Raw genomic sequence first — 17087 nt, forward strand, 5'->3', positions numbered from 1 at the left:
GTGCACGTTGAATTTAGGTTAGGACAGGTATCTGGCTCAACTGTGATAACTACAATAAGTTATGACACAAGAATGAAGTCACATGAAAAATGGCCACTTGAGGTATTGGAGCACACCTAATGTTTATGGAACAGTACTCCAGCAATGAGCAAAAACTAACTGGAAAACCAGGCAGTGAGGAAGGTGGGTGGCAAACAAATGGTTCCAACTATCAGCAGAAACGTTGTTACGATTTTATTCAAAAGTATTGCTAGAATGCACAAGACACCCAACATTTCTAGAACTGGTCTTTGGGAATTCTGGCGACTGATCAAACCATCCTGACATTTCATCATGGAAATATTTTTTTATTTTTTTTTAAAGAGTCCCTTTAATTTTCACAAGAATTCTGAAAGTATTTTAGCTCCAATAATACTTTGCATAATAGAATGGCAACATTGTAATCATTACCAGCACAATCAAAGCAGATCAGAAGACAGTCCACCAACTAAATGGATGGACTTCATTTACCACTTCCTCTTGTTATAATATAGCTTTGAATGGTTCCAAAACCCATTACAACAAGCATTGTACATAAACCTAGTTACCCATAATCTAGTTACATTCTAATAATTTCATTGAATATTGAAATGTATTAATATTTTAGGTCAATTATATTACACAGTTTGCATGAATTTAAGGCAGTTCAATTAAGCACTGAGCAATTTGTATGGTACAAGTCAACTGCAAAGTCTCCCAATTTGAAAATAAGCAGATAGTTAATATCACTTGGCACTTCACATCTGATGTTGTATAAATTGAACAACTGCAGACTGAAGTCTGAAAAGTTCCTAGGTTCACTGCACCATTTAGCAATATTTTACAACTTCATTTTTTTAATGTTGGCAAACTAAACGTTGCAAAAGCTTTGCTAACATTAAACCTGAACCAGAGTTCAGACATTGGTGAGCTAAGCTTTGCATACACATTGCAAGCTGTGGTCAGGTACATTGTATGTGTGGAAGATTATGTGGAAGCAATTTTAATAAAATAGGAACCACAGAATACACAAGGGTACTCTGGAGCGGTTTACCCAAAAACAAATATATGGCTGGAATACAATTTGGGTACAGTACTTGCTCTAAACAATAAGCACATCAACTCATCAAGAATTTTCATAAAACTGATTTTGCACAAGGAGAAAAAACACTAATTCAAATCTGCTTTCTCTAAAAAGTTTAAACCAAAAGCTTTAATATATTGCTGGCTTCATACTACGTAGTATTTTATCATTTAAAACACATTTCTGAAGACAGGTCATCGACCTGAAACCTTAACTTTGATTCTCTCTCCAGAGATGCTGCCTGACCTGCTGAGTAGCTCTAGCATTTTCTAACTTTAGCTTCAATAACTCTGACACTAATGTCCTTCTGGATCCTTCTTCCCCTTCCTCTGACCCAATCCCTCCCTCCAATCTCACTCTTCGCCGTGTTTTCACTATCCCTTCTGACCTCACTAATCCCAAGCAATCAATCTTCACTCTCAGCTTCAACCCTTTACGCCCCCACCTTAATGAATTTTGACTTCGGCATGACGCTGTGTTTCTTCCGTTACCTTCGCCTCCATGTCCAATTCTTTGGCCAGGATTCTTGTCTCTGCACAGCGGGTCCTTTCTCCTATCTTCAGAATTCTTGTTTCACCTGGATACCCCCTTCTGTCCTCGAACCCTTGTTAGATCATTTCATTGGGAACTACTGGCATAACATAGTCACCTCAATTTTTCTACTTGGTTCACTTACTTTAACATTCTTTTCTCTGAACTTGCAGGTCCAACCCTAACACTGTTGTTAAAACTGCTGCTGACCAGTGTGGCACTGTTGTGTGGCAACCTCACAGAGGTTGGACATCAACTCTACAACACCTCGATCTACCTTCCGCTGGATCATGACCCCACCACCGGACATCAAGCCATCGATTCCCAGACTATCACTGACTTCATCTCCTCTGGTGATCTTCCCTTCACTGCCTCCATTCTCAAAGTACTCCACCCTCACACAGCCTACTTGAAACTCCTTTCCAAGATCCACAAACAGGGCTTTTCTGGTCGACCCATTGTTTCAGCCAATTCTTGCCCCACAGAATTGATTTCTTTCTATTTTGACTATTTTTCTCCCTTCTGCAGACTCTTCCCACCCGCATCCGTGACTCTTCCAATGCCCTCCACCACTTTAACAGTTCCTAGTTTCTGACTCTAACCATCCCCTTTTCACTATGGACGTCAAATCTCTCAACACCTCCAACCCCCACCAGGACAGCCAGAGGATCCTCCATTCCTGCTTTGAATGGAGAATCAACCAGTCCCCATCCACCACCCAGTTGAACTTGTTCCTACATTGAACAACTTCTCCTTTAATATAAACAGAAATGCTGGAAACACTCAGTAGCTCTGGCAGCATCTGTGAAGAGAGAAACAGCATTTCAGGTCTGTGACCTTCCTCAAAAAATGTTAACCCAGTTTTTCTCTCCACATGTGCTGTCAGACCTGCTGAGCGTTTTCAGCATTTTCTGTTTTATTTCAGATTTCCAGCATCAGCAGTATTTTGCTTTTGTAACTTCTCCCTGAACTCCTCTCACTTCATCCAAATAAAAGGTGTTGCTTTGGAAATCCTGATAGGAACTAGCTACACCTGACTTTGCGTGGGATGTGTGGAATATTTATTCTAGTTCTGCTAAGGTCCCCTCGCTCACCTCTTTTTCCAGTACATTGATGACTATATCGGTGCCATTTCCTTCTTACTCCGAACTGGAAAATTTCATAAACTGTGCTTCCAATTTCCACCATCCTTGCCTTCATGCACTTTTCTTTTCACCTCCTCGACTTCTCTGTCTCCATTTCTGGGGATGAGCTGTTGACCAATATCTACTACAAGCCGATAGACTACCACAGCTAACTTGACTGCACTTTCTCACACTCCATTTCCTGTAAGGACTCCATTCCTTTGTTCCAGTTTCCCCACCTCTGTTGCATTGGTCCTGCAAATGCCATCTTCCAGTGCTTCCAATGTGTCTTTTTTCCTCAACTGAGAATTTCCCTCCACCAGGTTCAGCAGGGCCATCAAACGAATGTGTCCTACTTCCTGCACTTCTGTTCTCGACTCCATCCAAGAATCACTATAAGGTACCCCTTGTCTTCATCTTCCATCTCCGGATCTTCCTCCACCATTTCCACCACCTCCAGCAAGATGCCATCAAACCTCTAGCCTTATTTGTTGACCTACTCTTAAATTTGTTTAAGAAAGGTGGCAAGGATAATCCAGGAAATTATAGGCCGGTGAGCCTTACGTCAGCGGTAGGGAAACTATTAGAGAGGATTATTCGGGACAGGATTTACTCCCATTTGGAAACAAACAAACTTATTATCGAGAGACAGCATGGTTTTGTGAAGGGGAGGTCGTGTCTTACTAATTTGATTGAGTTTTTTGAGGAAGTGACGAAGATGATTGATGAAGGAAGGGCAGTGGATGTTGTCCATATGGACTTTAGTAAAGCCTTTGACAAGGTCCCACATGGCAGACTGGTACAAAAGGTGAAGTCACACGGGATCAGAGGTGAGCTGGCAAGATGGATACAGAACTGGCTCAGTCATAGAAGACAGAGGGTATCAGTGGATGGGTGTTTTTCTGAATGGAGGGATGTGACTAGTGGTGTTCCGCAGGGATCAGTTCTGGGACCTTTGCTGTTTGTAGTATATATAAATGAGTTGGAGGAAAATGTAGCTGGTCTGATTAGTAAGTTTGCGGACGACACGAAGGTTGGTGGAGTTGCGGATAATGATGAGAATTGTCAGAGGATACAGCAGGATATAGATCGGTTGGAGACTTGGGCGGAGAAATGGCAGATGGAGTTTAATCCGGACAAATGTGAGGTAATGCATTTTGGAAGGTCTAATGCAGGTGGGAGGTATACAGTAAATGGCAGAACCCTTAGGAGCATTGACAGGCAGAGAGATCTGGGCGTACAGGTCCACAGGTCACTGAAAGTGGCAACGCAGGTGGATAAGGTAGTCAAGAAGGCATACGGCATGCTTGCCTTCATCGGTCGGGGCATAGAGTATAAAAATTGGCAAGTCATGTTGCAGCTGTACAGAACCTTAGTTAGGCCACACTTAGAATATTGCGTGCAATTCCGGTCGCCACACTACCAGAAGGACGTGGAGGCTTTGGAGAGGGTACAGAAGAGGTTTACCAGGATGTTGCCTGGTCTGGAGGGCATTAGTTATGAGAAGAGGTTGGAAAAACTCGGATTGTTTTCACTGGAACGACGGAGGTGGAGGGGCGGTAGAGGTAGAGGTTTACAAAGTTATGAGCGGCATGGACAGAGTGGATAGTTAGAAGCTTTTTCCCAGGGTGGAAGAGTCAGTTACTAGGGGACATAGCTTTAAGGTGGGAGGGGCAAAGTTTAGAGGGGATGTGTGAGGCAAGTTTTTTTCCAGAGAGGGTGGTGAGTGCCTGGAACCTGTTGCCAGGGGAGGTGGTGGAAGCAGATACGATAGCGACGTTTAAGAGACATCTTGACAAATACATGAATAGAAAGGGAATAGAGGGATATGGGCCCCGGAAGTGCAGAAGGTGTTAGTTTAGGCAGGCATCAAGATCGGTGCAGGCTTGGAGGGCCGAATGGCCTGTTCCTGTGCTGTACTGTTCTTTGTTTGTACACTCTGTCCCTTCCTGTCACAGTCTGTTTATCATTTCCCATATTAATACCTTTCTCTCTTGCCTCTACTCCTTGATTTACCATATCTTCCCAAATTTGATCTCTTGACCCCACTATTCAGTTTAAAACCCTCTCTACTTCCCTAGTTATGCGGCTCGCTAGAAAACTGACCCCAGCATGGTTCAGGCGTAGACCGTCCCAACGGTCCAGCCACCACTTTCCCCAGTACTGGTGCCAGTGCCCCACGAACTGGAACCCATTTCTACCACACCAGTCTTTGAGCCACGCATTAATTTCTCGAATCTTATTTGCCCTATGCCAATTTGCACGTGGCTCAGGTAATAATCCAGAGATTATGACCTTTAAGGTTCTGCTTCCTAATTTGGTGCCTCGTTCCTCATACTAACTGTGCAGAAAATCTTTCCTTGTCCTGCCTGTCGTTGGAACCTACATGAACCACGACGACTGGATCCTTCCCTTCCCACTGTAAGTTCCTCTCGAGCCCTGAGCAGATGTCCCGAACCCTGGCACTGGGCAGGCAACATAGCTGTCTGGACTCTCGCTCTTTGCTGCCGAGAACAGTGTCAATCCCCGCAACTACCACTACATTCCTTCTTTCTCCGTCCACTTGAATGGCTTCCTGTACCATGGTGCCATGGTCAGGTTGCTCATCCACCCTGCAGCCCCCACTTTCACCCAAACAAGCTGCACTCTCATCCAAACAAGCTGAAAGAATCTCAAACCTGTTGGACAATCGCAAAGGCTGAGGCTCCTGCACTCCTGCCCTCTGGGTCCCCTTACCTGCCGCAGCTGCAGCCACATTCTCCTGTCCCTGACCACTGACCAAATCAGAAGACCCTATCCTAAGGGGTGTGACCGCCTCCTGATACAAAATGTCCAGGTAACTTCCCCCTCCCTGATGTGTCGCAAGACGTTTTGCAACCTCAACAAACTATTCAACCCAAGCTGAGTTTCTGACCCCATATCCTCTAAATCACAAAGACCACCTACTTCAACGCTTGTCACATCACCCCATCATCCCTACCTCTGCCCATCTGCTGAAATCCAATTCTTTGTCATCGCCAGAGTTAACTATTCTAATGCTCTCTTAGCCGGTTGAAATCTTCCATCCAACAAAAACTTCAGCTCATTCAAAACTCTGCTTTCCATATCCACCCAGTTCTTCTCACCTATTACTAACAAACTATTGCTAACAAACATTGGCTCCCAGTCTCCAAAATCTCAAATTTAAGTTTGCATCCTTGTGTTGAAATCTCTATCACCTCACTCTTCCCTTTCTCTAACTCCCCCATTGGTGACCGTGCCTTCAGCTGCCTAGGCTCTCAGCTCTGGAATTCCCTCCCTGGATCTCTCCACCTCTCGTTCCTCCATTGAGATGCTCCTTAAAACTTATCTCCTTGGCCAAGCTTTTGCTCCATATCATAGAATTATAGAAAGTGTAAGGCACAGAATGAGGCCACTTGGCCCATCATGTCTGTACCGGCCAAAAATCGATCCACCTTCGCTAATTTTCTCCTCCTGTTCCCTGCTCTGAAATTGCCCGATCTGAAACTGCCCTCAGGTTCCCATAGAATCATGGAAAGTTTAAGGCACAGAAAGTGGCCACTTGGCCCATCGTATCTGCCAGCTGAGAAACAATCCACCTATTCTAATCCCACCTTCCAGCATTTGGTCCGTAGCCCTGCAGCTTACGGCACTTAAGGTGCATATCCAGACTCCTTTTGAATGAGTTCAGGGTCTCTGCCTCAACCACCCTTTCACGCATTTCCAGACCATCGCCACCCTCTGCTGAAAACGTTTTTCCTCATCTCCCCTCTTAATTTTTCTACCAATCACATTAAATCTATGCCCCCTTTCACTGACCTCTCTGCTAAGGTGAATAGACCCTTCACCTCCGCTCTATACAGGCCCCTCAAAAATTTTGTACATTTCAATCAGATCTCCCCTCAGTCTTCTCGGTTCCAAGGAGAACAACCCCAGCCTACCCAATCGTTCCTCATAGCTGCATTTTTCCAGTCCTGGCAACATCCTTGTAAATCTCCTCTGTACCCTGTCTAGTGCAATTTCATTCTTTCTGCAATGAGGTGACCAGAACTGCACACAGTATTTAGGTTGTGGCCGAACCAATGCGTTATACATTTCCAGCATAACCTCCCTGCTCTTGTATTCTATACCTCAGCTAATAAAGGAAAGGATTCCATATGCCTTCTTAACCACCCTATCGACCTGTCCAGCTACCTTCAGGGATCTGTGGACATTCACTCCAAGGTCCCTTACTTCATCTACACTTCTCAGTATTTTCCCATTAATCATGTATTCCTTTGCCTTGTTTGACCTCCCCAAATGCATCACCTCACACATCTCCAAGTTGAGCTCCATTTGTCACTTTTCTGCCCATCTGACCAGACCATCAATATCTTCCTGCAGCCTACAGCTAGCCTCCTCGGTATCTACCACACGGTCAATCTTTGTGTCATCCGCAAACTTCTTGATCATGCCCCCTACACTTACATCCAAATCGTTACTATATACCACAAAAAGCAGGGGACCCAATACTGAGCCCTGCGGAACGCCACTGGAAACAGTCCTCCTGTCGCTAAAACAGCAGTCAACAATTACCCTTTGTTTCCTGCCACTGAGCCAATTTTGTATCCACTTTGCTGCATTTCCCAGGATCCCATGGGATTTTTTAAAAAACCAGTCTGCCATGTGGGACCTTGTCAAAAGCCTTGCTAAAATCCATGTAGACCACATCAACTGCACTCCCCTCATCTAGCTTCCTTGTTACTTCTTCAAAAAATTCAATCAAGTTGGTCAAACAAGATCTTCCCTTAACAAATCCACGCTGACTATCCTTGATTAACCTGTGCCTTTCTAAGTGACAATTTATCCTGTCTCTCAGAATAGATTCCAATAATTTGCCCACTACTGAAGTTAGACTAACTGGCCTGTAATTATTCGGTCTATCCTTCACTCCCTTTTTAAACAGAGGTACAACATTAGCAATTATCCAATCCTCCGGCACCACACCTGTATCCAGTGAGGACTGGAAAATGATGGTCAGACCCTCTGCTATTTCCTCTCTTGCTTCTTTTGACATTTCATCTGGCCCTGGTGATTTATCAACTTTCAAGGATGTTAATACTTCCTCTCTCCCTATGTTTATCACATCCAATATGTCACACTCTTCCTCCTTAACCACAATATCTGCATCGTTCCCCTCTTTTGTGAAGACAGACGCAAAGTATTCATTAAGAACCATACCAATATCTGGTTACCTTTTTGGTCTTTTATGGGCCCTACTCTCTCCTTCATTATCTTCTTACTCTTAATGTATTGATAAAACATCTTTGGGTTCACCTTGATTTTGCTTGCCAATATTCTTTCCTGCCCTCTCTTTGCATTCCTAACTTCCTTTTTGATTTCTACCCTCCCCTTTCTATACTCCTCTCAGCTTTCTGTAGTATTGAGTTCTCTGTGTCGGACATAAGCTTTCATTTTCTGTCGTCTCTTACCCTGTAGGCTCCTTGACATCCATGGGGCTCTAGATTTGGCCGCCTTACCCTTTTTCTTTGTGGGAACATGTTTACCCTGAACCCCTCGAATCTCCCCTGTGAATGCCTCCCACTGTTCGGACATTGATTTACCTTCAAGTAGCTGTTTCCAGTCCACTTTCACTAAATCACTCCTCAGTTTAGTAAAATTGGCCTTGCCCCAATTCAGAACTCAAACTCCTGTTCCATCTCTGTCCTTTGCTATAATTATGTTAAAGCTGACTGAATTATGATCACTGCCACCAAAAAGCTCTCCTATTGCTACTCCTTCCACCTGCCCATCTTTATTTCTATTTATAAGTCTAAAACTGCGCCCTCTCTTGTTAGACTTACTACATACTGGGCAAAAAAGTTCTCCTCAATGCACCTCAAGAATTCTGCTCCTTCAGTTCCTTTAACACTAAAATTATCCCAGTTAATATTGGGGTAATTAAAATCTCCTACTATTACTACCCTACTATTGTTCTTGCACTTCTCAGAGATTTGCCTACATATCTACTCTTCTAGTTCCCTCTGACTGTTTGGGGGTCTGTAGTATATTCCCAGCAGTGTGATTGTTCCTTTTTGTTCCATAGCTCAATCCATATGGCCTCATTTGATGAACCTTCCAACATATCATCCCTCCTCACAGCTGTAATAGTTTCCTTGACCAAAACTGCCACTCCCCCTCCTTTCCTATCCCCCTCCCTATCGCATCTGAAAACCCTGTAACCAGGAACGTTCAGCTTCCATTCATGTCCCTCCTTCAGCCATGTGTCTGTAATAACTATATCATACTGCCAAGTGTCTATCTGTGCCCTCAGCTCATCTGTTTTATTTGCTATACGCCTTGCATTGAAATATATACCCTTGAGCACTGCCAAACTTTTTTTTATTTTCTAACCCTCGTTTCCTCTGTCTTCCAGACCCATCCATTAATTTTCCACCTTCTATTTTAATTTCTGATTTTGTCCCAACTGAGTCTACCCTCAGGTCCCCAACACCCTGCCAAACTAGTTTACCCTTCCCCAACAGCATTAGCAAAACGTCTTGCAAGGAACTTAGTCCTGGTTCTGTTCAGGTGCAACCCATCCGACCTGTACAGATCCCATCTCCCCCAGAGCTGGTCCCAATCTCCCAGAAATCTGAAGCTCTCCCTCTTGCACCATCTTTCCAGCCATGCATTCATCTGTTTTATCCTTCTATTTCTATACTCACTTGCGCGTAGCACTGGGAGTAATCCGGAGATGACTACTTTTGAGGTCCTGCTTGCTAATTTCTTACCTCCCTCCCTAAATTCGGACTGCAGGACCACATCCCTTTCTACCTATGTCATTGGTTCCAATGTGGACCACGACTTACGGCTGTTCACCCTCCCCCTTCAGGATGCTCTGCAACCTTGACCCTGGCACCAGGGAGGCAACACACCATCCTGGATTCACGTCTGCGGCCACAGAAATGCCTGTCTGTTCCCCTGACTATTGAATCACCTATCACTCTGGCTCTTCCAGTCATCCCTGTACCCACCTGTGCAGCTGAGTCACCCGTGATGCCATGGACTTGGCTCTGGCTGCACTCCCCAAGAGAAGCATCACTTTCCTCAGTATTCAGAAGTGAATACCTGTTGGACAGAGAGACGCACTCAGAGGTCTCCTGCACTACCTGCCAGATTCTTTTTGACTGTCTGGTGGTCACCTATTCCGTCTCTCCCTGCATACTCTTAAGCTGTGGGGTGACCACATCTATAAACGTGCTATCCACGTAGCTCTCATCCTTATGAATGCACCGCAGTGTCGCCAGCTGCTGCTCAAGTTCCAAATCCTGCAGCTCAAGCTGCTTCAATTGACAACACTTCCTGCACAAATAGTTCTCCAAGATAAATGAAGCATCCCGGAGCTCCCACATAGCACAGAAAGTGCACTCTCGAGGTTGAAACAACCCTGCCATTCCTTTATTTATTAGTTGACCCTTTGCTACTGCTAGAAAAACCTTACCGATACTACAACAGCTTAGAATTAATAAAACCTTACAAGTACTGATAAATCCTACTAAAAATCAATACAGTTCACTAGCTAAAATAAACCTTACCTCAAAAAAAAGCAGCTAGTCACTTGTTCCTTATTAAGCTATTTACACACACCCTAACAGTAGTGTACTAACCCAGCTATTTAGAGTTATTCCCTAAAAGCAGTTACTCACCAACCAATCATCTTGCAGCTCTCCTGTGATGTCACTGTTCACTTTGTTTTCAAACTCCGGCACGCTTGGACTCCTCTCCGCTGCTTTCCCGGAATGTAAGTGCTCTCGGCTGCGATCCTCAGGCTGTATTTAATTGCACCCTGCTCAGTGTCCCTCCCGTAGGTCCGCTCCTCTCCCAGAAGGCAAGTGCTCATATTTTGTTGTTGCTGTAACCTCTTCCAGTTCTACAACCTCCCCACCCAAATTCTCCATTCCTCTGACTCTCAACACTTGTGCAACCCCCCCCCTCCCCTCAGTGCCGATCACCTCTTCAGCTGCCTAGGTCCCACATTCTAGAATTCGGTCCCGAAACACACCCCTTCTCTCCTCTTTTAAGACACATATTAAAACCCACCTCTTTCAGTAAGCTTTTGGTATACCTTCCTACTATCTCCTTTTTCAGCTCAGCATGCTTTTAAAATAAATGCCTTTGTGTAGCACCTTGGGATGTTTTTCTATATCAGGGTTGCCCAACATATGGCCCACGGGCCAGGATCCAGCCCGCCAAAGGTTTCCATCTGGCCCGTGGCCATTCCTCATCCTCGCCAGGGCTCCAGGAGTGGAGATGGGAAATTTCCCTTTGTCTTCCTGCAGGGCGGTCTTTTTAAAAACATCTTGCTGTCAGTTTCACAGATGACAGCTGCTGAAGCAGAAACGCACTTCTCAACATCGGACACATTCGTGGTTTGCCGAATTTTTATAAAAGCCTGCTGGAAAATCCTGTATCTGTCCGATGTTGGGAAGCATGTTCCTGCTTCAGCAACTGTCAGCTGTGAACCTCGGCACAAAGTTTTCAAACAAACTGACTGGAGCAGGCTCGAGGGGCCTACTCCTGCCCCTAATTCGTACGTTCGTATGTAACCACAAAGCTGCTGTGCTGAGTGCTGCTGCTCAGTGCAACTATCAGAAAGAGGGAGATTGTAAGAGGGGGAGAAAACATCCATGGCTAAACAAGGAAGTTAAGGATAACATAAAGACAAAAACTAAGGCATACCATATTGCAAAGGCCAGAGGCAGGCTGGAAGATTGGGAAACTTTTAAAGATCAACAATGGGTTACTAAAAAAAAAAGTAATAAAAAGAGCAAAGGAAAATTATGAAAGAAAACTAGCGCAAAATATAAAAACAGATAGCAAAAGCTTCGAAAAGTATATTAAAGGGAAGAGAGTAGCTGAAGTGAATGTTGGTCCCTTGGAGGATGTGACTGGGGAGTTAATAGTGGGGAACACAGAAATGGCAGACACACTAAATCAGTATTTTGCCTCAGTTTTCACAGTGGAGAAAACTAGCACCATCCCAATCGTAACAAGTAATGCAGAGGTTATAGAAAGGGAGGAACTTAGAACAATCATCATCACTAGGGAAAAAGTACAGAGCAAACTATTGGGATTGAAGGCAGACAAGTCCCCATGGCTTGATGGCCTACATCCTAGGGTCTTAAAGGAAGTAGCAGCGGAGATAGTGAATCCATTAGTTATAATATTCCAAAATTCCCTGGATGCGGGAAAGGTTCCAGTGGATTGGAGAAATGCTAATATAACGCCCTTATTCAAAAAGGGAGAGAGGCAGAAAGTAGGAAACTATAGACCAGTTAGTTTAACATCTGTTGTTGTGAAATTATTAGAATCCATTATTAAGGAAGTAATAACAGGACATTTAGAAAGTCAAAACGCAATCCATCAGAGTCAGCATGGTTTTATGAAGGGTAAATTGTGTTTGACTAATTTGCTAGAGTTCTTCGAAGATACTATAGCCAAATTTGCAGATGGCACTAAAATAGGTGGGATAGTAAGTTGCAATAAAGAAATAAGAAATTTACGAATGGATATAGATAGGTTAGGTGAATGGGCCAAGATTTGGCAGATGGAGTTTAACATGGATAAGTGTGAGGTTATCCATATTGATCAGAAGAATAGAAAGGCAAATTATCCAAATGGAGAGAAACTTCAGAGTGCTTTGGTGTAGAGGAATCTGGGTGTCCTTGTGCATTAATCGCAGAAAACTAGAGTGGAATTTTGGCATTTATTGCTAAAGGAATAGAATATAAAAGTATGGAAGTGCTGTTACAACTGTACAAGGCATTAGTGAAACCGCACCTGGAGTATTGCGTACAGTTTTGGTCCCCTTACTTGAGAAGGGATGTAGTTGCATTGGAGGCAGTTCAGAGGAGGTTCACTAGATTGACTGCAGAGATGAGGAGCTTGTCTTATGAAGAGATTGAACAGTTTAGGCCTTTACTCTCTGGAGTTTAGAAGAATGAGAGGAGATCTAATTGAGGTATACAAGATGATTAAGGGGATTGACAAAGTAGACGTAGAGAGGATGTTTCCTCTGGTGGGGCAATCTAGAGAGAGAGGTCAAAGTTTTAGAATAAGGGGTGGCAGATTTAAAACCGAGATGAGGAGAAATTACTTCTCTCAAAGGGTCGTGAGTCTGTGGAATTTACTACCCCAGAGTGCGGTGGATGCCAGGACATTGAGTAAATTTGAGGAGATAGACAAATTTTTAATTAGTTCATACGTTCTTATGAGAGAGGGGAAGAGAGAGAGAAAGAAGAGGGGAAGAGAGAGAGAAAGAAGAGGGGAAGAGAGAGAGAAAGAAGAGGGGAAGAGAGAGAGAAAGGAGAGGGGAAGAGAGAGAGAAAGGAGAGGGGAAGAGAGAGAGAAAGGAGAGGGGAAGAGAGAGAGAAAGGAGAGGGGGGGTAGAGAGAGGGGGGGGTAGAGAGAGAGGGGGGGGTAGAGAGAGAGGGGGGGGTAGAGAGAGAGGGGGGGGTAGAGAGAGAGGGGGGGGTAGAGAGAGAGGGGGGGGTAGAGAGAGAGGGGGGGGGTAGAGAGAGAGGGGGGGGTAGAGAGAGAAGGGGGGGTAGAGAGAGAAGGGGGGGTAGAGAGAGAAGGGGGGGAAGAGAGAGAGGGGGGGGAAGAGAGAGAGGGGGGGGGAAGAGAGAGAGGGGGGGGGAAGAGAGAGAGGGGGGGGGAAGAGAGAGAGGGGGGGGGAAGAGAGAGAGGGGGGGGGAAGAGAGAGAGGGGGGGGAAGAGAGAGAGGGGGGGGAAGAGAGAGAGGGGGGGGAAGAGAGAGAGGGGGGGGAAGAGAGAGAGGGGGGGGAAGAGAGAGAGGGGGGGGAAGAGAGAGAGGGGGGGGAAGAGAGAGAGGGGGGGGGAAGAGAGAGAGGGGGGGGAAGAGAGAGGGGGGGGGGAAGAGAGAGGGGGGGGGGAAGAGAGAGGGGGGGGATGAGAGAGGGGGGGGAAGAGAGAGAGGGGGGGAAGAGAGAGAGGGGGGGAAGAGAGAGAGGGGGGGAAGAGAGAGAGGGGGGGGGAAGAGAGAGAGGGGGGGGAAGAGAGAGGGGGGGGGGAAGAGAGAGGGGGGGGGGGAAGAGAGAGGGGGGGGAAAAGAGAGAGAGGGGGGAAGAGAGAGAGGGGGGGAAGAGAGAGAGGGGGGGAAGAGAGAGAGGGGGGGAAGAGAGAGGGGGGGAAGAGAGAGGGGGGGAAGAGAGAGAGGGGGGAAGAGAGAGAGGGGGGAAGAGAGAGAGGGGGGGAAGAGAGAGAGGGGGGGAAGAGAGAGAGGGGGGAAGAGAGAGAGGGGGGAAGAGAGAGAGGGGGGGAAGAGAGAGAGGGGGGGAAGAGAGAGAGGGGGGGAAGAGAGAGAGGGGGGAAGAGAGAGAGGGGGGGTAGAGAGAGAGGGGGGGTAGAGAGAGAGAGGGGTAGAGAGAGAGGGGGGGTAGAGAGAGAGGGGGGGTAGAGAGAGAGGGGGGGGTAGAGAGAGAGGGGGGGGGAAGAGAGAGAGGGGGGGGGAGAGAGAGGGGGGGGAAGAGAGAGAGGGGGGGGAAGAGAGAGAGGGGGGGAAGAGAGAGGGGGGGAAGAGAGAGGGGGGGGGAAGAGAGAGAGGGGGGGAAGAGAGAGAGGGGGGAAGAGAGAGAGGGGGGGGAAGAGAGAGAGGGGGGGGAAGAGAGAGAGGGGGGGGGGAAGAGAGAGAGGGGGGGGAAGAGAGAGAGGGGGGGGAAGAGAGAGAGGGGGGGGAAGAGAGAGGGGGGGGGAAGAGAGAGGGGGGGGGAAGAGAGAGGGGGGGTAGAGAGAGAGGGGGGGGGAAGAGAGAGGGGGGGGTAGAGAGAGAGGGGGAGGGTAGAGAGAGAGGGGGGGGGGTAGAGAGAGAGGGGGGGGTAGAGAGAGAGGGGGGGTAGAGAGAGAGGGGGGTAGAGAGAGATTGGGGTAGAGAGAGAGGCGGGTAGAGAGAGAGGGGGGTAGAGAGAGAGGGGGTAGAGAGAGAGGGGGTAGAGAGAGAGGGGGTAGAGAGAGGGGGGGTAGAGAGAGGGGGGGTAGAGAGAGAGGGGGGGTAGAGAGAGAGGGGAGTAGAGAGAGAGGGGAGTAGAGAGAGAGGGGGGGTAGAGAGAGAGGGGGGGGCAGAGAGAGAGGGGGGGGTAGAGAGGGGGGTAGAGAGGGGGTAGAGAGGGGGGTAGAGGAGGGGGTAGAGAGGGGGGGGTAGAGAGGGGGGGTAGAGGGGGGTAGAGAGAGAGGGGGGGTAGAGAGAGAGGGGGGCTAGAGAGAGAGGGGGGGTCAAGAGAGAGAGGGGGGTAGAGAGGTGGGGGTGTAGAGAGGTGGGGGTAGAAGAGGTGGGTGTAGAGAGGGGGGGTAAGAGAGTGGGGGTAGAGAGGGGGGGTATAGTAGGAGGGGGTAGAGAGGGGGGGTAGAGAGGGGGGGGTAGAGAGGGGCGGAGGGTAGAGAGGGGGGGGTTAGAGAGGGTGGGGGGTAGAGAGGGGGGGTAGAGAGGGGGGTAGAGAGGGGGGGTAGAGGGGGGGGGTAGAGAGGGGGGGGTATGAGAGGGGGGTAGAGAGGGGGGTAGAGAGGGGGGGTAGAGAGGGGGGTGGTAGAGAGGGGGGGTAGAGAGGGGGGGTAGAGAGAGGGGGGGTAGAGAGGGGGGGAGGGGGGGTAGAGAGGGGGGGGGGTAGAGAGGGGGGGGGTAAGAGAAGTAGAGAGGGGGGGGGTAGAGAGGGGGGGGGTAGAGAGGGGGGGGTAGAGAGGGGGGGGGTAGAGAGGGGGGGGTAGAGAGGGGGGGCGGTACGAGAGGGGGGCGCGGACGGAGAGAGGGGGGGCGCGGACGGAGAGAGGGGGGGCGCGGACGGAGAGAGGGGGGGGCGCGGACGGAGAGAGGGGGGGGCGCGGACGGAGAGAGGGGGGGGCGCGGACGGAGAGAGGGGGGGGCGCGGACGGAGAGAGGGGGGGGCGCGGACGGAGAGAGGGGGGGGCGCGGACGGAGAGAGGGGGGGGGCGCGGACGGAGAGAGGGGGGGGGGCGAACGGAGAGAGGGGGGGGGCGCGGACGGAGAGAGGGGGGGGGCGCGGACGGAGAGAGGGGGGGGGCGCGGACGGAGAGAGGGGGGGGGCGCGGACGGAGAGAGGGGGGGGGCGCGGACGGAGAGAGGGGGGGGCGCGGACGGAGAGAGGGGGGGGCGCGGACGGAGAGAGGGGGGGGCGCGGACGGAGAGAGGGGGGGGCGCGGACGGAGAGAGGGGGGGGCGCGGACGGAGAGAGGGGGGGGCGCGGACGGAGAGAGGGGGGGGCGCGGACGGAGAGAGGGGGGGGCGCGGACGGAGAGAGGGGGGGGCGCGGACGGAGAGAGGGGGGGCGCGGACGGAGAGAGGGGGGGCGCGGACGGAGAGAGGGGGGGCGCGGACGGAGAGAGGGGGGGCGCGGACGGAGAGAGGGGGGGCGCGGACGGAGAGAGGGGGGGCGCGGACGGAGAGAGGGGGGGCGCGGACGGAGAGAGGGGGGGCGCGGACGGAGAGAGGGGGGGCGCGGACGGAGAGAGGGGGGGCGCGGACGGAGAGAGGGGGGGCGCGGACGGAGAGAGGGGGGGCGCGGACGGAGAGAGGGGGGGCGCGGACGGAGAGAGGGGGGGCGCGGACGGAGAGAGGGGGGGCGCGGACGGAGAGAGGGGGGGCGCGGACGGAGAGAGGGGGGGCGCGGACGGAGAGAGGGGGGGCGCGGACGGAGAGAGGGGGGGCGCGGACGGAGAGAGGGGGGGCGCGGACGGAGAGAGGGGGGGCGCGGACGGAGAGAGGGGGGGCGCGGACGGAGAGAGGGGGGGCGCGGACGGAGAGAGGGGGGGCGCGGACGGAGAGAGGGGGGGCGCGGACGGAGAGAGGGGGGGCGCGGACGGAGAGAGGGGGGGCGCGGACGGAGAGAGGGGGGGCGCGGACGGAGAGAGGGGGGGCGCGGACGGAGAGAGGGGGGGCGCGGACGGAGAGAGGGGGGGCGCGGACGGAGAGAGGGGGGGCGCGGACGGAGAGAGGGGGGGCGCGGACGGAGAGAGGGGGGGCGCGGACGGAGAGAGGGGGGGCGCGGACGGAGAGAGGGGGGGCGCGGACGGAGAGAGGGGGGGCGCGGACGGAGAGAGGGGGGGCGCGGACGGAGAGAGGGGGGGCGCGGACGGAGAGAGGGGGGGCGCGGACGGAGAGAGGGGGGGCGCGGACGGAGAGAGGGGGGGCGCGGACGGAGAGAGGGGGGGCGCGGACGGAGAGAGGGGGGGCGCGGACGGAGAGAGGGGGGGCGCGGACGGAGAGAGGGGGGGCGCGGACGGAGAGAGGGGGGGCGCGGACGGAGAGAGGGGGGGCG

General features: G+C 50.5%; 1 protein-coding gene across 9 annotated transcripts in view; it reads right to left on the minus strand.

Annotated features, from left to right (window-relative positions):
* Positions 1-17087, minus strand: part of LOC137370942 (ADP-ribosylation factor-like protein 15) — a 368243-nt gene that overhangs the window by 189067 nt on the left and 162089 nt on the right. The gene's annotated exons all lie outside the window — the stretch shown is intronic.

Source organism: Heterodontus francisci, chromosome 1 (genome assembly GCF_036365525.1).
Source record: "Heterodontus francisci isolate sHetFra1 chromosome 1, sHetFra1.hap1, whole genome shotgun sequence".
Lineage (NCBI taxonomy): Eukaryota > Metazoa > Chordata > Chondrichthyes > Heterodontiformes > Heterodontidae > Heterodontus > Heterodontus francisci.